Raw genomic sequence first — 22,456 nt, forward strand, 5'->3', positions numbered from 1 at the left:
TGCTATGCAATGAAAAACTCGTAATTCCACTGATGAGAAAAACCACAATTCTCCATCTGTCTTGTGAAGGCTTGCCGCGTTGCCTGAGAAGGGAACAGAAGACAGTTAAGCAATGAATGCCAGGGTTTTGGACTTCTTCCGAAAACTTCACTCCGAAGGAGTTACGAAGTTTCATTTGCCCAGCAACGGTACCGTATATACACAATACATCATTGTTATTATTGCGGAACAAGGTTGTGTAGTGACTTAGCTTTATTTATAGCACACCAACTTTTGCTTAATGGAAAACCAAAACTTTCCATGAAAGTAGAGAAGTATCCAATAGTCAGACAACCAGACAAGAGCAATGAGTTATCTAAGCATTTCACATCAACTGAACTGGAATTAGCTCTCAGTAAGTGTAAGATTGGGAAGTCAGCAGGACTCTATGACCTTCGAATGGAACAAATTAAGAACTTTGGTCCTACTGCGAAGTGCTGGTTAGTAGAACTCATGAACAACTGCGTTCAGTCTTCCATGATACCTAAAATATGGAGGAAGGGTCATAGCCATTCTAAAACCAGACAAAGATAAAAATGACCCTAGGAGCTACAGACCAATCTCCTTATTGTGCCATCTTTTTAAGATTCTGGAGAGACTAATCCTCAATAGGTTGACTGATAAAATCGAGCCACTTCTGATTCCACAGCAAGCTGGTTTCAGGAGAGGGAAAAGCTGCACATCGCAGGTGTTGAAATTAAGTCAACACATAGAAGATGGTTTTGAAAGCAGGAAAATCACAGGAGCTGCATTTATAGACCTCTTGGCATCATATGACACTGTTATCACCGAATTCTCCTAGGAAAGGTATACAGCATGACAAAGGACTTTCATCTGACTTGTGCCATTAGAAATCTACTTCAAGTTTCTTCGTTGAGTTCCAGGGAAAAAGAAGCAGGTGGAGGATACAGAAGAACAGACTACCTCAGGGAAGCATGTTGGCACCAATGCTTTTCAATATTTACACAAATGATCAGCCTCTTCCTGTCGGGACGAATAGTTTCATCTATGCTGATGATTGTGTCATCACTTCTCAGGGGGATAACTTCGAGGCGATTGAACAAACATTGTCCAAAGCTCTAGACACTCTTGCTGGCTATTACAAGAAGAATCAACTAACACCAAACCCAACTAAGACGCAAACCTGTGTTTTTCATCTAAACAACTGAGAAGCTTCCTGAACTCTGAAGGTCACTTGGCAAGGCATAGCATTACACCACAATCCTACCCCGAAGTACCTCGGAGTTGCTCTGGATCGTGCCTTAAACTACAGAAAACATTGTTTGAACATCAAACAGAAAGTGGCTGCTAGAAACAATATTGTGCAGAAGCTACATGGAACATCTTGGGGAGCACAACCAGACACAGTGAGGATATCTGCCCTTTCGCTCTGCTATTCTGCAGCTGAATATGCATGCCCGGTGTGGTACAAATCTTGCCATGCCAAAGCAGTTGATGTAGCACGCAACAAAACCTGCTGCATTATTACTGGATATTTGAGCCCTACACCTTTGGTAAAATTGTATTGCCTTGCAGGGATAGCACCTCCCGATATCTGTCGTGAAGTGGTAGCCAAGAAAGAAAAGAGAAAGGTGTTGACATCGGGAGCCCACCCTTTATTTGGATATCAGCCACCACGCCAGTGGCTTAAGTCTAGGAAAAGCTTCTTGAGAATAACCGAAACACTTGCAGGAACAGCGCAGCAAGCAAGAATTCAAGAATGGCGCATCAGAAGTCAACATACGAGGAACAGTCAATGGATGACCCCAAAAGAGGAACTCCCTCCTGGCCATGTCACAGATTGGGTGAATTGGAGAGCACTGAATAGACTGCGCTCTGGTGTTACGCGGTGCAGGGTAAGCCAGAAGAAATGGGGTTTCGAAGTGGACAGCACCTTGTGTGTATGTGGAGAAGAGCAGACCACAGCCCACTTGCTGCAATGTAGTTCATGCCCATTCAGCTCCACAACAGAAGACCTGGTTAAAGCGAAGCGAAATGCACTTAATGTTGCAAGGTTTTGGGCTCACATAGTTAAATGTGGCTCTTCGTCATTGAAGTATTTATATTATGTTTTATGTTTTTTCCTTATACACTGACTGACAGAGCAAATGCAACACCAAGAAGGAGTGGTCAGAACTTTATGCCAATTGCAGGGTAGACTGATGTCACTGAGGTATGCTCATGATGTGAAATGCGCCGCTGTGCTGCGCACGTAGCGAACGATAAATGGGACACGGCGTTGGCGAATGGCCCACTTCGTACAGTGATTTCTCAGCCGACAGTCATTGTAGAACATGTTGTCGTGTGCCACAGGACATGTGTATAGCTAAGAATGCCAGGCCGCCGTCAACGGAGGCATTTCCAGCAGACAGACGACTTTACGAGGGGTATGGTTATCGGGCTGAGAAGGGCAGGTTGGTCGCTTCATCAAATCGCAGCCGATATCCATAGGGATGTGTCCACGGTGCAACGCCTGTGGCGAAGATGGTTGGCGCAGGGACATGTGGCACATGCGAGGGGTCCAGGCGCAGCCCGAGTGACGTCAGCACGCGAGGATCGGCGCATCCGCCGCCAAGCGGTGGCAGCCCAGCACGCCACGTCAACCGCCATTCTTCAGCATGTGCAAGACACCCTGGCTGTTTCAATATCGACCAGAACAATTTCCCGTCGATTGGTTGAAGGAGGTCTGCACTCCCGGCGTCCGCTCAGAAGACTACCATTGACTCCACAGCATAGACGTGCACGCCTGGCATGGTGCCGGGCTAGAGCGACTTGGATGAGGGAATGGCGGAACGTCGTGTTCTCCGTTGAGTCACGCTTCTGTTCTGTCAGTGATAGTCACCGCAGACGAGTGTGGCGTCGGCGTGGAGAAAGGTCAAATCCGGCAGTAACTGTGCAGCGCCCTACCGCTAGACAACGCGGCATCATGGTTTGGGGCGCTATTGAGTATGATTCCACGTCACCTCTAGTGCGTATTCAAGGCACGTTAAATGTCCACCGCTACGTGCAGCATGTGCTGCGGCTGGTGGCACTCCCGTACCTTCAGGGGCTGCCCAACGCTCTGTTTCAGCAGGATAATGCCCGCCCACACACTGCTCGCATCTCCCAACAGGCTCTACAAGGTGTACAGATGCTTCCGTGGCCAGCGTACTCTCCGGATCTCTCACCAATCGAACACGTGTGGGATCTCATTGGACGCCGTTTACAAACTCTGCCCCAGCCTCGTACGGACGACCAACTGTGGCAAATGGTTGACAGAGAATGGAGAACCATCCCTCAGGACACCATCCGCACTCTTATTGACTCTGTACCTCGACGTGTTTCTGCGTGCATCGCCGCTCGCGGTGGTCCTACATCCTACTGAGTCGATGCCGTGCGCATTGTGTAACCTGCATATCGGTTTGAAATAAACATCAATTATTCGTCCGTGCCGTCTCTGTTTTTTCCCCAACTTTCATCCCTTTCGAACTACTCCTTCTTGGTGTTGCATTTGCTCTGTCAGTCAGTGTATTTAATTTTAAACTTATGTATGCTTCTGACACGATATAAATGAAGTTACTTAGCTGCTTGCCTGTCATCCCAGTGACCGTAGTATGATTCCTGGTGTTGCTGTGGTGGGATTTTCAGTTAAAAATCACATGGTGTCAGGAAGGGCAAGCGATCTTAAATCCTCAGCCACAACTTTTTCATGCCTCAGTGCATGCAGGGACCCTGAGCAAGCAGAATAAGCTGCGTAAGAAGAAGAAGAAGATGATGATGAATATTATATGGCATCCAGCAACAATCATTTGTTATTTCTGTATTATCGCAGTATACTCGTACTTTGGAGGTTATGAAGTTAAAACAACTGGATTTCAGGGGGTTTGAATACCACTGGTTGTAGGAAATATAGAGGCTTACATCTTTCAGCAATGATGGGAAATAACAATCGACAAAAGTGTAATGTTCCAGCTAATATCAACTCAACAATCTGTTACAATCAGAAAAAACTCACCGAAACAAAGTCGGTGCTACCTAGTGCCAGAGAGAGGGTTACCTTCTAGAAGACAAAGTTGTGAGAATGAATTGTCAATGTAAATAAATAATAATAGTGTCCGACTTGTTGGCTGAATGGTCAGCGTACTGGCCTTCGGTTCAGAGGGTTCCGGATTCGATTCCCGGCCGGGTTGGGGATTTTAACCTTCATTGGTTAATTCCAGTGGCCCGGGGGCTGGGTGTTTGTGCTGTCCCCAACATCCCTGCAACTCACACACCACACACAATACTATTCTCTACCACAATACCACGCAGTTACCTACACACGGCAGATGCCGCCCACCCTCATCGGAGGGTCTGCCTTACAAGGGCTGCACTCGGCTAGAAATAGCCACACAAAATTATATTAATAATAATGGTGTGTTTCTTTAGATAGTGAAGAGCTTATAATGTAATAACTTTATTACATGTTACCACCGATGCTTATACAACCCGTAATTTGTAGACATGATATAGGATTTTTGGGCTTATGCCGTGTCAAGAAAATAAGGTGCAATTCCTTACATTTTGCCAAGAATTTTGCTCCGCATCTTCAGAAGAAAATTTTGATTGTTCACAATGAAGACTTATAGCAAAGTTCTCTGCGAAACGTAAATAATTTTACCTTATTTTCTTGACACGGCATAAGCCCAAAAAGCCTATATCATGAGAACAGCTTTATTATAGTTTGGTTTTTCTTTCTTTTCTTCTCCTGAGATGAAGTCTTTTGCACTGGAAACCATCTTTCCTGCCAGGTAAGTTCAGAGATTTTACGAGATTTACTTCATTCACAGCCTATCCCTCTTTGCACTCATTATCCACACAACAACAATAGTCAATGCACATAAAAATTATAAAAAAGCTCCATGCATAATGGAGGGGGAAAAAGGTAAAACCAAAACGTTAGATAATAACACGCCAGAGAAACGTCTCTGGACCAAAGAAGTGAATTAAATCAAAAGGAGAAAACACAGGCAAGCGCATAGCCCAACTGAATAAAAGTAAACAATCATGGCTGCCTTATGGGCAAGCAAGCGCCCGAGACAGAGATCAAGGCAGCATAAGCAATACTGTACCAAGAACAAACAAAAGGTACAGAAACAAAATCACAAACGAAAATACAACTGACCGATACATCGTCTTTCCACTCCCCTCACTCACACACGCGCACCCAGGTTCACACACACATGCCAGCACGGCAGGCAATAACATCGGTAGCTCCAATTTATAAGGCAGAACACCAATTCATTAAGGGTGACTCACCTGGTCACGAACTACAGGTCTCGCATTCACCAGACAGCAGTGTGCACGACGCAAACAATACAAAGGGGTCGGATGAATCCCGTACTCATAACCATCATGTCACGTGCCTTGTACGACAAGAATGAAGCTTCCAGTCGACACGGAGAGCATACACATAAATGATGGCGAAATACCATACGAAGCAGTGCAGATAAACAGAACCAAATTTTGAGACCCAGTTACTAACATGGCATACTCACAAACACACTAACAGACACACGTCCCATTCGTGCTGCATGGGGCAGAAGACGCATATCAATCAGCTATATTCAATGGGGTGAATAGTACTACAAAGAAACAAGAATTAATGTACCTCCAATATGAATAATCAAAGTATTAAGATGCATGTAAGCATGAGCTCGGTTTTAATATATTAAACATCCATTTATAAGATAGGAATGCAGCTCTGCTCTGTGCGGGCTCCAATGTTAATTAATCTCTCATAAATAAAGCAAAGATCCCCTTTAAAGAGATAATACTCCTCGTCTCGCAAAAGGAACAATCTTCCATGTTTATATCAGACAGTGCTGCCCTCTCTAGTACTTCATCAGAAATGCATAAGTTATTCGAATTGAGGCCATAGGAAGCCATTTACATTTTTGAAAAACGTCACATTTATGAACATGCCACTAGGCATGGTTCAACTCTCAGGCGGCGTGTTCGTGTATGTCGCAACATTCCCTTTTTCACAAACACTTAACTACACATCATACTAACAACCACGACAGTACCATGCAATAATGAATACGTCTTTCCATAAATGGTTGTCATGAGTAGGGTATTGTACCAGTAAATGAGACACATTTTGTTGATATCTCATCGGGAAGCAGAGAAATAAAAAGCTTCCAGATGATTCTTTCTGACGTGTGGTCCACATGTTCCGTGACGTCATGGTCATGCCTTAGCAAGCTGCAGCAAGCAAACGTTGCATCACAGGCCATAACGCGCACAATTTAAACTGATGAAACACACCGTGCAATCTCCAGTTCGATCACAGGCGGTTCCGGTTTCATGACCCTCCCCATTGAGGTAAAGAAAATTCAATGAGGATTTTCTTTATGTCACTTTCCTGTAGTACAGTTTTAAGTTGGCAGCATTGTATATGCCTTCGACGGAGTTGTCCAAGCGAGCAATCCTATATGTTCCATTCCAGAGGATTTCTGCAGTGCGAAATGGTCCAATAAAAAGTGGGCAGAACATGGCGTAGATCCTTTGCTCGGTATAAGATACTGCAGGTTTGCGGATCAGAACAGGATTGTTTTCACGTAGTGGTTGCCTGAACTCCTTGCCTCTCTGTCATCGCTCCCTGAGTATAGCTTTATGTCTAAGCCGATTGAGGGCTTTTGTTTCTCTAACTTCTTGTCGTACATCCGCATCTGGCAGTGTTTGCAATAATCTATCCCATGGTCAATTTGGAATCACTCCCCGATGTAATGTAATGTAATGGGATGTCACAAGTCGATTCGTGAGTAGTGGAATTCACGATTTGCTGCATGATCGCCAATACTTCGATCCATCTCCAATGTTGATTACTGCAGTAGATTCTGCAGAACTTTGCGATTTATCACATAACTCTTTCTGCAGGATTTGCTTCGTGATGCCTGATAGAATTCATGATATAACGAATATCTAGTTCTTCATGTGCATTCTGAAATTCCGTCAAGGTAAACTGGGTATTGGATCTGTTATGATATACTCCGGTTTTCGCATTTCCAGGATGATGTTCTTCCGAATTCTGCATAGAATACTACCAGCATTAGCTTTTTGGATGGGCAGAAGCATCGTATATTTGGAGAATACATCAATTACCACAACAATGTACCTATTCCCTCGGGTCGCGTTTGGAAGGGGCCCATCTAGATCTAGAGCCATCATCTCCCTTGGCTTCTCCAGTATCAAAGGTCTGGGAAATTCTTTCAGCAAATAATTGTTAAGTTTGTTCATTGGCATAAGTCACAGGTCTTGATGACTCCACGCACATCCCTCCTCAGATATTTCCAAGTGAACTTCTCTCCAACTAAGTTAAACACCTTATCTGTCCGGGCATGCCCCGAAATAATATGGTTATGCCATAACTGCATAGCCTTTGGTGGTGCTATTTGAGGATCCAATCAGCCTCTGGGCTGATGACCTAACAGACATGCCAAAGGGTATCTATCTGATCTAAATCTGGGAGGTGGATAGATTCGCCATTTAGATTTGGCAGAATCGATGCACTTGTACAATAAGCCAATAACAGTTGGGCAACTCGCTGGATACAAGGAAGGTCGTTATCTGCCGGAATGGAAACCTCGACGTACCGAATTAATTCTTGGCTCTTGCCGTCTCTCCTCTGCATCTGCGGCAGATATTGAATTTTCCGGAGGAACTCCTCATCCCCGAGGATTTTGATGGGATTAGCCACGATAGTTTTGGTGAGACTCCTGCTGAGAGCATCTGCTAGCAAGTTCTTGCGTCCTGATCTATGGATAACAATCAATTCAAATTGCTGGATGAAAAAAATGAAACGGCGTACGGCTTTTAGTGCCGGGAGTGTCCGAGGACAAGTTCAGCTCGCCAGATGCAGGTCTTAATGTGATGCCAGTAAGCGACCTGTGCGTCGTGATGAGGATGAAATGAAGATGAAGACAACACATACACCCAGCACCCGTGCCAGCAAAATTAACCAAATAAGGTTTAAATTCCCAAGCCTGCCGGGAATCGAACCCAGGACCGCTGTAACCAAAGGCCAGCATGCTAACCATTTAGCCATGGAGCTGGACAATTGTTGGATAAATAAGGCCCACCAAGTTATCCTTTCGCTTGTTAGATCTGAAGACATAAAATATGTTAAAGCCTTGTGACCCGTGAATATCGTAATGTGATAGCCATATATAATTTTTTCCAGTATTGGAGGGAATACACAATCGCAAGAGCTTCTAATTCTGTGATTGTGAATATCATAATGTGGTAGCCATATATAATTTTTTCCAGTATTGGAGGGAATACACAATTGCAAGAGCTTCTAATTCTGTGATTGTGTAACACTTCTTGTGCGACCTCAACATCCAACTCATGAAGGAAATGAATAATTTATTATATGGCTCTTCAGGATTAATTTTGTATAGGGCTGCGCCTATTCCCACGGTGCTTCCATCACATTCAATATAAAATGGCCAGCTATAATGAGTATAAGCCAGTTGTACGTTACATCTCAGCATGTTCTTGGTAGCAATGACCGATTGTTCGCATGCTTGGGCCAATTTCCATCTGTTGTTTTTCCTAAGCTGTTATTGGTGAGCAGATACAGTCTCCGTGTACTTGGTGCAATGCTGGGCAAAAAACTGGCTAAGCCCCAAAAATTGTCTAACATGCTTGATTCGATTAGGGATAAGAAAGTCTAAAATGCATCGAATTTTGGCAGGGTTAGGTTTAATACCTTCACCAGTAATGACATGTACCAAGAATAAAAACTTCAGTTTTAAAAAACTGGCTCTTCTGGGCATTGATTTTGAAGTTTTTCTCCATTAATTCCTGCAATGCTTTACGAACGCCTGCCTGGTGTTGTTCCCATGTCTCGTGATTAAAATGTCATCGACATAGATCTCAGTCGTGGCTTTCACCTCATCGGACAGCTGATTTTCTCAAGTCCTAATCAACCCCACTCCCGAGTTCTTGATCCCAAATGGAAGGCGGATGAAGACGTTTGTAACATTCTCAAATAGGCAGCCAGTGTACAACCTGCTTTTCTTATCGAATCTAATTTGGTAATGCAACCAAGTAATATCTAGACAGGTGAAATATCCTTTCCCATGGAAACGCCTGATAACGTCTCATAATAAAGGAAGATGGTCATGTTCAAGAATCAACCTGTCATTCAGTGCATGCACATCTAGACAAAGGCGCAAATTGCCGTTGGTTTTTCTTACAATCGCTAAAGGGCTGACGAATGGGGTAATGCAAGGCTAATTGTTCCATCTTCTTTCATCTGATGAATTAGCATCCTCTCTTCCTCACAATACCTTTCTGGTATTGGGTAAGCCTTGCGTTTGTATGGCAAACGATTTATAACATTTAAATGATATTCAAAATCAAGGATTTCTCATGGTTTGATGTCGAACACACTGGGTAAGACTTGAAAATTAGATTTGTCGATTCTGCTATGTCTGTAGGATATTCTTGGTTAATAATCGCATGGGTAATTGAGGCGATGTAGTCCTGATCAAAATCAGTGACCTCATCTATTATGGACATTAACCCGTCCTCTACGGGTCCCTCTTCCCTCCGGCCACCCTCTTTTTTTAGACTATTAAGACTAACTTCGACTAGCGCAGCATCATCTTGATTATGTGATTCCATTGCGGCATGGAGTCGTTCATCAAGACTTTGAGACGAAGAGCATGAGCAATCAGGTTTTGATGATGTTATCGCGTTTGATCCTAAGCAGTTCTCCATGAGGGCAATTCCCCAGCACACATGGTAAGGTTTCATACTCACTGCAGTGTCTGCTGTGGCCTGTGCTGGTAGAACGTCCCGGCAGATTACGTACTGGTGACACCATCGCGGTCATCTTCAACATCTCCCTCCATTCCGAACAAGTTAAACCATCCCTTCTGGTAACCCAAGAATTAGCAGCAGGGACTTGAGCAAATAACTCAACATCTCTTTCTTTCTGTGGATGTGCACACCAAGCTTCAAATTTGCGTGTTCTAGGTATATCGCGCAGTTGTCTAACATATTTCGATGATGTCTCTTCATTGAGTCGAAGTTCAGATAGGCAGCGAGTTTTTATTGCTGTGAAATTTTGAACAGCATTTACGTGCGAATCATTCACAGCTTCTAGCTTAAGATTTATGTTCAGCTGTTGAAGGTACGCTTTCCAAGTAGCACGCATTAATGTTAACCCTTTATATTTGCGGCTCAAATAGATCATGAGATTGGTTACATGTAATAGATCATACTTGTCGGCATGTCACTCGGAAGTTGTAGAATTTCTGTAAGTGCGCTTCTGATCATGTTGTCGGCTTTAAACAGACTTGATTTTGGAATTTTCTCAACCGAAACAGTCTGGAAGGGGTATTATCAGTGTAGGGCCAATAAACTGATTTATTACAGTCAGTTGTTGATACGGTTGGAGTAAGCAAGTCCTGGTAATCTGATCTAAGTTCGCTTTCAATTTTTCAAGTACCTGATTTTCATTGAAGACTAAAGTCTGTCTGAAAGTAGCCCCTAAATATTTTATTTCTTCACTATCACTTATACTTCTAATGTTCCCAGAGACTGTCACAATATCATCAGAATGAAGTTTACCATTTTTTATAATGGCATTTGATTTGTCTGCATTTATATGCAAACCTATTTCTTGAAGCAGATTTATAAGAGAAGTGACTAGGATTGAAGCTGTTGCTTGGTCTTTAGCAATGATTACCAGATTATCAGCAAAGCATCATAGGGATGTTAAAGATACAGTGTTAGGACTCAATTGAAAACCATACATTTCTGATATTTTGATGTCTGTGAGTTCAACAAGGATGTGGTTTATACCTCAGTTAAATAAGAAAGGTGAAATGGGATCTCCTTGCATCACTCCACATTTGATGTTTATCTTATCTGTGTGACCACGAGCAGTTTGAACTTGTGTTGTGTTTTCTGTGAGAAGGTTGAATAGTAACTTCTTAATGAATCTGGGTAGTATAGAGTTCTCTATTGTCGCCTTTAAGTGACTATGTCCAATACTATTGAACGCTTTGCTGATAAAAGTATGTTACAAGTGTTATTTTTTTTTTTTTTTTTAATATACACCTATTCAATACAAAGTTATCTTTTTTAAGAATTAAATATTATTATAAAATGTTAAGGGACATGTTTCACCTATATTAAGGGCATCATCAGCCTCAAACTCAAACCTGTATGGTGAAAAATCAGGATCCTGATTGTTCTTACAAGTCGTAAAAAGAGGATATCAATATAAGTGTTAGTCTAAACATAAAAATTATTAGAATGTCCTTCGTTAAAATAGTAGTAACAAGCTGCATGTCACAAGTTCACAAGATTATACTTTCCGGAGCGTTGAGTCAGTGTGCCCAAAAACTTGTTAAGGGTAGAGCAATAAACAGCTCAATCTTTATAATGAAATAGAAATGTGTTTCCTTGATAACTCCTGTTGGAGGATAAGAAAGAGTAAAGCTGACAGACTGTTAAAGATGTTAAATTCATATGTTACGATAAGACAACAGCCTTTTTAAGTAGCTGTTCAGTTGTCTGTAGTCTTATTTAACTGGCTTGAAGGTGTGAAAGTCAAATGTGTCATGAAAAGATAACAGTCTTCTTTACATAGTTGTAGGAGCAAGGAAAAGTATTCAGCTGTCTATAGTTGTATTTACGACTTGTAAGAACAATCAGGATCCTGATTTTTCACCATACAGGTTTGAGTTTGAGGCTGATGATGCCCTTAACATGGGCGAATTATGTCCCTTAACATTTTATAGTAATATTTAATTCTTAAACAAGATCTCTTTGTATTGAATGGGTGGATATCAAAAAAAAAAAACCCCACTTGTAACATACTTCGTATTTACGTGCATTTCAATATGGACCTAACATGAGAATTATAACGTGTAATCTAAAAGCCAACCAGGCCTAATATATGTTAAACAAATATCTCAACCTGAAGGTTAAGATTAGCAGCTTAAGTAAAGACATAGCTTTCCTAAAAGAATGTCTGAAACTAAAACTAGTACCAAGATTCTTGAGACATGTCCAAAGGAGAAACTTATCAGCTCGTAACTTATTAAAAACCCAAAACAAAACTAATGAAATCTGGCTGAAGGACGAAATAAAATCTTTCTATAAGAAGAAGTCACTCTTAAACTTACAAGTGTACAAACTACACTTATCGCTGTCGCAATATGTGAACCCTATAGAGTGGAATTCATTTCAGTTACAGGTTGATTATAAATTAAATGATATACTAAGCAGGAAACAGTGCACATTACATAAAAAAACTGGCTCACTTAAAAGAAAATCAACTACAAGCACCCATACACTTAAAGAAAAGGGTTCCTTCTTTTAACAACTCTCCCGCCGTAGTTAATTTGACGAACACAAGCTTCTCAGAAAAAAGAAATGGGAATTTTAGGTAAAGGTTTAAAACACAATTGGCCTACTATACAAAAAGAAAACGATGTTATCACCACCATAGCAGAAGTCGAGATGAATATTTCAAAACTCCTTCTGGAATTACAAAATGACACTAGATACGGCATAAAAAAGAAACTTCCAACACTAATCGAAGGCTTAAATACAAATGCTGTTCTCAATCATTCAAAATTAATTAAAGAGGTAAAAAAACAAAATAAAAGATAACATAATAGTAACTAAAGCTGATAAAGGAGGGACTACTGTTCTAATAGATAAGAAAGATTATATTGAAAAAACGGAAGAATTTTTCACAAATGAGACTTACACAATAGTCAATAAAGACCCCACAATAAGAATCCAACAAAATTTAAAAACACTACTAAAGAATTCCATATGTTTACTCAATGAAGAAGAACAACAAAAACTAATCCTTATGAACCCTAAAATCCCCACAGCCAGAGCATTGCCTAAATTACATAAGAAAAACACACCCATACGCCCAATCATCAACTGTAGAAATAGTCCAACATATAAAACCTCAAAATATATCCACTATTTTCTGAAAAGGCATTACAGGTTTAACAATAAATCCCCTTTAAAAAATTCAATAGACTTCTGCGAAATTTAAAAAACATTCACCTTACTACCAAACCACATTATGTGCTCTTTTGACATTACTAATATGTATTCTAATGTACCAACAAAGGAAACTGTAAATATTATTGTACCGGTTGGTACACCCCGACCCCGCAAATTTAAATTGTGCGCCTAAAAAGTATCCCCTACAGGAGAAACTCTGAACTTTAAAATCTGTATTAAATCAAAGGTTTCATGGAAGATGTCACTACTGTAAATTTTGACATGTTCTGAACTGTGTCTATTTCGATGTGTGTTTGTTTGCTCTGTAGCAAGAAGTGTGGACATTCTCTTCTAGATGTCACTACATAAAAAACTATAACTGTGCACCCTGGTGCGAAGTGAACGAACTGTTTTTGAAGAAATTTTGTATCCATAAGTTTGTTCTTTGTTAAATTTCTTTCTTTCATTTTTTGGGTTGGCAATATTGATCTCTGTTTCCGCCAGTTTTGAATTCAGCCAATCCTGAATTTTCTAAATTAATTTTCCACCAATCCTAGATTTCTTCTTCAGTTTTGACATGTAATCTTTAGCCGACCAATAAAGGGTAGTGGGCGGGACTGTTTTATTCACGAAAGGTCTCCAACTTTCCCCGAGCGTATAAAACTGCTGAGGTTCATGGCTCGTCGCCACTCCATCGACAACTTGCTTAGTGTGTGATTATGTAGCAGGGGGCGGGAAGCGCCTCTTTCTTCGGGCAGCAGTTCATCAACATGGTAATGGCCGTTTAAGAACTTTATTTCTTGCTAGCTCAGCAGTTTTAACCCCCGGGGGAAGGTTCGAATCCTTTTCAATGTAAACCTTACTATATTCATGTAAATTAACCGCAATTTGGGATAGAGAGTGCTTAACCCTCTCGAGCTCCCACTCATGTTGTTTTGAGGTGACTGCGTTTTCATAACCGATTTTCTTCTTTTCTTAATGTAATAAATTATTCTTCTACGAGTCACCTCCCTAGTATGGGATTAGCCCCTGTATAACTGGCCGAGTGCCCCCTAGGTTTTAAGAAGTTTCATGTAGGAGTGCAAGCTACACCTCCAGTCAATTTGGTTTTTTGGGCCATTTCATTAACCCAAAGTTTTGTTTTCTTCATGTGAAGGCCCTGTAGGTTGGGTACAAGATACCCCTGTTTCACTGTATGTGTGCCTTGGAGGCAGTTAGGAGTGAAGTTTGTTGTGGCCTTTGATAGGCTTGTAAACTTGAGAGCGGGACTGCTCTTTCCAAATTTGATCTCTGTGTGCCTCTAGGAGGCTTGACATTCTAATTAGGGGCAATTGCTCCTTGGTATGAAGGGCTGCCCTTTGGTTGTGAGCTGAGGGCTCAAGGAATGTAAAACGGGGCTTGAAGCCCCAAACCTTGTAACGACTGTAATCTATAATTTCTTAATTTGTTGATTTGCTACTTGGTACCTGTTACACTTTTGTTATTTGTCATTTGTTAATTTTGAAAAGAAAATATAACCTTTGTTAAAGTTTTAAATTAACTTTATTTTGGTAGTTGAGACCTATTCCAGCCCGCACCTTCTTTCACCTCTGCTGTTCCACAAATACCTCGGAACAATTATCAAAGACAACCTCGCAAAACACAGCAACCTCAGCAAACCTGAATTAGAAGACTTCATAAACATCCTAAATTTTGTGCTAAAAAACAACTACTTCACTTTTAATGGTAAAATTTACCACCAAGATGGCCTAGCTATGTGAGATCCCTTATCAGGCATCTTAGCTGACATCTATTTGGATTCTTTAGAATATCATAAAATAAATAAAATAAAAGGCCTTAGCTTATGGCTTTGGTATGTAGATGACACATTTGTAATTATCAATAAAGATCTCAATAACAGTACCAAAATTTTAAATTATTTAAACAACCTAGACCACAATATTAAATTCACCAAGGAAGATGAAGTCAGTGGATCCTTAAATTTCCTAGATCTCACAGTAACTCATATTAATGGCAACTTCGATTTTCAAATTTACAGAAAACCTACTCACACCCCATTAACAATCAAAAATACTTCTTTACATCCTAACTCCCATAAATTGGCCACTATTCACAGTTTAATTTACAGAACTTTAAAAATCCCTCTAACACCCGAGAACCTTGACAATGAACAAAATTATATAAAGGATTTAGCAAAAATCAATGGATATAAACCTGAAAATATTAACCGTTTAATAAATAAGGTCAAATTCAAATCAACAACAAACCCAAAAAATTCAAATTCCATACCTTCACCTACAACAATCCAAACTTTTACCAAGTCCTGACCCCAATAGCTTTTAGAACAACAAACACTAACCAAAATTTATTTTTTAATCACAACACAATCAATTCAAGCAAAAACATTTACTCAGGCTCAGGCATATACAGGCTCGCCTGCACGCAATGCAACGTCTCTTATATTGGTCAAACAGGCCAGAGTTTTCAAACTAGGTAGTTAGAACACTATAATGCCATTAAGCACAATAAATTTTCAGCTATGAGCTCCCATATGAAAGAAACAGGACATCAATTCACAACGATAGAACAAGACCTCACAATTATTAAAAGTAGACAAAGGAAAGTTGATGAATGAACTTGAAACCATCTATATATTTTTGGACCAATACTACAACAAAAATCTAAACCTCAATGATTTTATTGAAGTCAAGAATCCATTATACAAAAGTTTACCCAAATTATTGCAAACTCCAAATCCAAAGCATAACTACATTCTTAAAAATCTTAAATTAACATCTTCTAGAACCTCCACTACTTTAACTAACTTGACTCCCTTCATGTCCGCCCCCGCAATTCTCCCGCAACCCAACACTACTCCCTCCCTGTCCAACCATGCAAATCTCTCGCAACCAACACCACATAAACTTAACGCCCCTCCCCTCCACCACACCCTCCTCCGCCAATCTCACTTTGATAAAATACTAGAAGCACAATTGTCAGTCATTCAATGCTACCATAGCAACTGATTACCACCATAATAGTTAAAGAAATAAATGAACATACACATAACGTTTTTCTTCAACTAACCTTTCCATAACTGATTTACATCTTTACAGACGAAAGGGTAAATGTTTTATACATTCTCCATGTTTTCTTTTTTTTAAACCCACATTCTCTTCAAAAATACCTTTCCTAAGCATTCACTCTCCTCTTGTTACACACTTCACACCAAAAAACTCTATCAACGTCAATATATCTTCAACTTTCGCTCCTTCAAGCAAGATAAATACAACTATAGACAGCCGAATACTTTTCCTTGCTCTTACAACTACGTAAAGAAGACTGTTATCTTATCAGAACACATTTGACTTTCACACCCTCAAGCCAGTTAAATAAGACTACAGACAGCTGAACAGCTACTTAGGAATACTGTTGTCTTATCTTAACATATGAATTTAACATCTTTTAACAGTCTATCAGCTTTACTCTTTCTTATCCTCCAACAGGAGTTATCAAGGAAACACATTTCTATTTCATTATAAAGATTGAGCTGTTTATTGCTCTACTCTCGACAGGTTTTTGGGCACACTGACTCAACGCTCTGGAAAGTATAATCTTGTGAACTTGTGACATGCAGCTTGTTACTACGATTTTAACGAAGGACATTTTAATAATTTTTTATGTTTAAACTAACACTTATATTGATATCCTCTTTTTACGACTTGTAAGAACAATAAGGATCTTTCACCATACAAGTTTGAGTTTGAGACTGATGATGCCCTTAATATGGGCAAAACATGTCCCTTGACATTTTATAATAATATTTAATTCGTAAAAATGATCTCTTTGTATTGAATAGGTCAATATTTTTTTTTTAAATAACACTTGTAAAGTACTCTGCATTTACGTACATTTCAATATGGACATAACATGAGAATTATAACGCGCTTTGCTGATGTTGAGGATTACTACGCAGCCTGAAATTTTTTTCATTCCAGCTGTTCGTAAAATGTCATCAACAATATTCACGTTAATGAAAGAGCCAGGGGTCATGACAAAACCTCTTTGGAACTGGTTCAAAGGGATGTATTCCTTACAATTTTATCAAGGATCCGAATAATGGAGCAAATACTAATTGGTCTCCATTTGGATAAATCATTCTCATCACCGCCTTTATGTATAAGAATAGTTCTCGCTGCCTTGAGAACCTCAGGAATGAACCCACTTTCAAATATTCTTCTGATGATATGGGCTAAAATATTAGCAGCAAGTGGATCATAAACAGATTTCAGTAAAACCTCATCTGGACCTGGGCTAGTGTCAATTGCTATGCTCTTGATAATAGAGAAAACTAACTCTTGAAATATTGAAATTGTATCATCTAAGGTATCATTCGTATAATCAATATAGGAGTCTCCCATGCAATCATTAGGAGCTTCAAATCTGTTACTAAAATATCCTTCAACATTATCTTTCTCTAGTTTCAAATTATTAGCTCTTTCGCCACTTAAAATTTTTCTAATTGCTTTCCTTCTTTGGTAAAAATATTCATATTGAGTCAGTTCATACTCAAATTTAGCTTTCCGACGTTCACGATCATTCTTAGAGAATCTCTGTGGGTTTCTGGAGGTTTTATATTGTCGGTTGTTATTTTTGTAAGTGCCACATTTACGAGCTTCAATATATCTAGTAACTGGAGTCTTTGGAGCTGGCAGGTCTGTAGCTGTGGCAAGGAAGTTTACAAAATTAGTGACTTGTCAATTGAATTCAGCATCATTCAATTCATGCTGAAAAATACCTAGCCATTTACTCAGTTTGTCGTGGTAAGGTTTATTTTTTGCTCTCTTTGATGAGAAGTTATTTCCACCTTCGTTGACTGACCATTTTTACTAGAAATAGGAATAGGATCTGAAGGTGGAATCTTAGACTGGCTAGGTGTGGTCATAGATGGATTCAACAAGCAAGCTCTGCATTGCTCTGGGTGTGATTTACTTATATGTATCTTAAGGCCTTTATACATTTGCCCACAAAATTGACATTGTGTTTTGTTATCAGTGGTACTCTTATTGGTGTCATTTGTAGCCATAGTACAGGATGTATAACCTCGATAATATAGTTACAGATTATATTTGTCAATGATGATAATTTATTAGGCCTATAGACACTATTACTATGAAACTGTAGAATATATCAGAAAGTAGAGATGTGTAAAATATTTTGTCTTGTAAGTGCAAACAATGAATTGAAGGTATCATAGTAGGATATTTAAAGAGAGTTAAAAGACGGCAAGAAGAAGAAACAAACAATATTGAGAACATAGCCCAATTCAGACGTTGAATGATTAATGGACACAGAACACTTACACGATAACAAGCGGCTACCTTAGTAATTTGTTAGAATTACTGCCTAGATGGCATTGGTTTATCTATAGCTCCTCTGTATAAACCTAAAGCTACTGGACATATAAATCAATGCTGAACAATAAAAATCAAAATGGCTGTCATCCTGGCAAAAATTCAGCTCACTTATTTAGTGAAAATTTTCTATAATGGGAGCACAGGTATGATTGATAACATCAACTGGGGCACTATACACCTCAATACGCCACACAGTACAAGAATCAGCCTATAAATAAGCGCAATTCAGCGTGTTAAACCACTAATGCCACCCACTTGGATTCGGAAGGTTTCCATCATGGCCTTCTGTCCGAGTCTTCCGTGTACCAATAGTTAATTATGGTTTCACATAATGGTTCCATCCTAATATCCTCATTTTGGTTCTCAGGCAATCTCGTTTGGTCTAGATCAAAGGTTTTTTTTTTTTTTTTTTTTTTTTACCTGTTACTTTAGTGTCATGATCAGGTAATTCTTTCTGTCATGGGTGTTCCTGGTATTCCAGGTAAGCTGTCAGATTGATTCTGTTCCTTTATGTAGTCCTTGGTATCTCGCCACCTCTTCTCAATTTCTGCTCGATGCGATCCTCGATCTCTCTTTCCTCCATGTAGGCCTTGGTCGGTAAGGTGCATTTCCTCGATATGGACGTCTTCTAAATCCTCTGTATCGAGTGGGAGTAGTTTGCATAACTTCCCTATCCTTTAAATGCTCTCTTTCTTGGCAATCTGGAGGTTTAATTTCTATGGGGTTGGCAGTAACATCTTTACTCCTGTTGACCTTGGGTGTCGCCTGCATGTTTGCAGTATCAAGTCTTCTCAATAGAGGTCTAATTGTTCTAAATCTTTAATATCGGCAGCAACCAAGATCGCCTATACATGAGGTGGAAATTGTAGTGTAATTAGCTGGATCAATTCCTTTTCAGGTAACGGTGGATCCAGGAATTGCATTTTCTTAAGCTGGACCACGAAGTAGTCTGAATATCTTCACATATTGACAGCTGTTATACCTTTTCGAATATAACTGCATTTTAACCAAATGCTGTACTTCAGCATTCTAAAATCTCTTCAGCTGCGCCCCTTTAAATTTTTAGTAAGTTCTGAAGCTAAATTTAAAGGCTGTGAACCAAGAGAGTGCGCGTCCTAATAGTTTTGACACTGTGCAAAGCTGCCTATCAGGACTAACACAATTTTCTAGGAAATATTCCTCAACATTTACCAGGAATTCTCTAGCAGTATATTTCTCCTTTCCTGAAAATTTTGCGGGTTTGTCATCCTGTACTTTTATAATGGTAGTTACACCAGGGGTTTCAACAAATGACCCCGTCGAAGATGATGGTGAAAATAGAATATTCCTTTGCTTTAATAGTGTGACTTTATTGTCGAGGGCATCTACTTGCGTCTGTAATTGTAGTTTCCATTTCTTTAACTTCTGCTTGAAGGTCCCTTTTTACCTCTGCTACGTCTTTACAGAGACATGACTTGTGTATGGGTAGTTTCAAGCCGAGTCGTTAAGCGTTTTATCAAATTCCCCTTGTTTACTTTTGAGGAGGCTAACTTCGTTATTAATTCTACCTGTATCGTTTTTGAGTGAATCTCTTAAAAGTTTCCTGGACTAAGGCAATCCTAGCTTGGGTCAATGAAAGATTGCCACGGGATTCCATGAATTCTGCTTTTAGGTAAGTGGGATATTTTGTTTGAAGTTGGTAAAATAGCTTGCAGTTTGCCCTTGATGGTATTCACCACCTGTAATCTAATGTCTTCTTTGACTGCCTCAAGGTTATTGATGAATTGAGCATTAATTTCCGTGAACCTCCTTTCTATTTCAGCATTAGAGTCACTGAGTCTTTTCTCTATGCGTGCGCTAGCCTGTGTAAGCCGCCGCTCAAGGATAGCGCTTGAATTGGAAAGTAGTTTATCTGCCTCGGCAAATTTAGATTCAATTTTGGTATTTGCTTTGGCAAATTTAGTATTCACCTCGGCAAATTTAGATTCAAGGGTTTTATTTATATTATCAGTTACCCCGGCAATTTTGGTATTCACCTTGGCAATGCTATTAACCGATTCAGAAGTGACGTTGGCATTCGCCTCAGTAAGTTTCTTCTCAAAAGTAGCATTCATATTAGCATTTGCTTCGGCAAGTTGTTGATTCATATTGAGCCTAAGGGCTTTGATAGCAGTAAGTATATTTTCCATACTGCTTACTACAGAGATTGTAAACTTGAGTGACTGCAAAAGGATTTTGAAATCAATGTTGCCCGACACGTCAGAGTACCCCATATTACTTTATGTGGGTAATGAACTCTCCATTCGAGCCTACCACGTTGGCTGCCATGTATACTTTCCTCCCTTGGTACTCGTAACTGATACACACACAAAATTACGTGTGTGATGGAGCATGGAAAGTATGCAGGGCGTGTGCGGTCTTCGATCAGGAGAGTGTACAGACAGGGAATAAACAATCTATATATATGGGCCACACAAACTTTATTAATGTTAGCAAATGTGAATGGATTCCCTGTGGTTTTATTAAATCATTGTCAAATTGAACTAGCATCAAACCGGGCGAGTTGGCCGTGCGTGTAGAGGCGCGCGGCTGTGAGCTTGCATCCGGGAGATAGTAGGTTCGAATCCCACTGTCGGCAGCCCTGAAGATGGTTTTCCGTGGTTTCCCATTTTCACACCAGGCAAATGCTGGGGCTGTACCTTAATTCAGGCCACGGACGCTTCCTTCCAACTCCTAGGCCTTTCCTATCCCATCGTCGCCATAAGACCTATCTGTGTCGGTGCGACGTAAAGCCCATAGCAAAAAAAAAAAAAAAAAAAAACTAGCATCAAAATTTGATGTTTAAAAAGCAGACAAAGTTCATTTTCGATGTTAAATTTCACTAGTGATAAACGTTTAATTTTAGTAAAATAAAGTTCATTCATGAAGTTTTAAACACTCAATTCAGATGAAATAAATAACAAATAAACCAAGTTTCTTCTTGAAATAATTAGTTTGACTGAATATAAAAGTAAAGTTTATTCTTGAAGGGTCTAATTCAAAATTATTGAAACTAACTAAAGTTCACTCTTGAAACAATTAACTGATCGACGTATTATGAAATTAAAGTACTAATTCACTGGAAAGTCATTTTATGGAGTGGCTAATTCTCAATTGTGCTACAAATGTTCTTTAAGTTCCCACTCATTAACAAGTTCATTGGTAAGACTTAATACAGTAGAATTCCATTACTCCGGCATCCAACAGTCCGGAACGCCCGATGGTCCGGCAACATTCCAGGAATTTTTTTTTTAACGCTTGTGACAGTTAAAGTGGACGGCGCGGTTCGAAATCACCCAGAAGTGACCACTACATGTCTGCTACTGTTAGACACAATCGGCATTGTTGGCTGTCACCACACAAAGGTTCAGTTCATTGTTTTGATTGAGAGCACTTTTCACTACAGTATTTTTCCTTGCAATCTAGGATCCGTAATACAGTAGTGTAGTGAACATACATATCAAAGTACCCTGTGGAAGTTTTCTTGGTATTTAAGCAGTGACAATGTTCTCGAAACTGAAACCTTCGAGTTCCAAATCAAGAGAGAAACGTAAGCATGTAACTCTGACCATCAACCAGAAACCAGAAATCATCAAACACCTGGAGAAAGGTAAGAATAGAAATATTTTGTTGAATGAATTTAATATTGGCTCGCCAACCATTTACAACATAAAAAAACAAAAAGATGAACTAATGAAATTTGCTTCTCAATCGGTAACCACTGAAAAATTGGCTTCCAGACAAACATTAAAAAAACCAAAACAGGAACAATTAGATAGCTTATTGTACAAATGGTTCACTGCAGTATGCTCCGAAGGAAAGCCGGTAACAGGGCCAATGGTTATTGAAAAGCCAAAGAAATTTGGACAAGACTTAGGTGTTGCAGAAAGTGAATGCAATTTTTCTGATGGTTGGCTCAGAAACTTTAAGTTTCGGCATGGAATTCGAAGACTTGATGTAACCGGAGA

The 22,456-nt window shown here is 39.7% G+C and overlaps 1 protein-coding gene across 2 annotated transcripts in view; it reads right to left on the reverse strand.

The window, feature by feature from the left end:
• The window catches only part of TfIIS (RNA polymerase II elongation factor), a 228,798-nt gene that overhangs the window by 108,221 nt on the left and 98,121 nt on the right, over window positions 1-22,456 (reverse strand). The gene's annotated exons all lie outside the window — the stretch shown is intronic.

This window comes from Anabrus simplex, chromosome 7, assembly GCF_040414725.1.
Source record: "Anabrus simplex isolate iqAnaSimp1 chromosome 7, ASM4041472v1, whole genome shotgun sequence".
Lineage (NCBI taxonomy): Eukaryota > Metazoa > Arthropoda > Insecta > Orthoptera > Tettigoniidae > Anabrus > Anabrus simplex.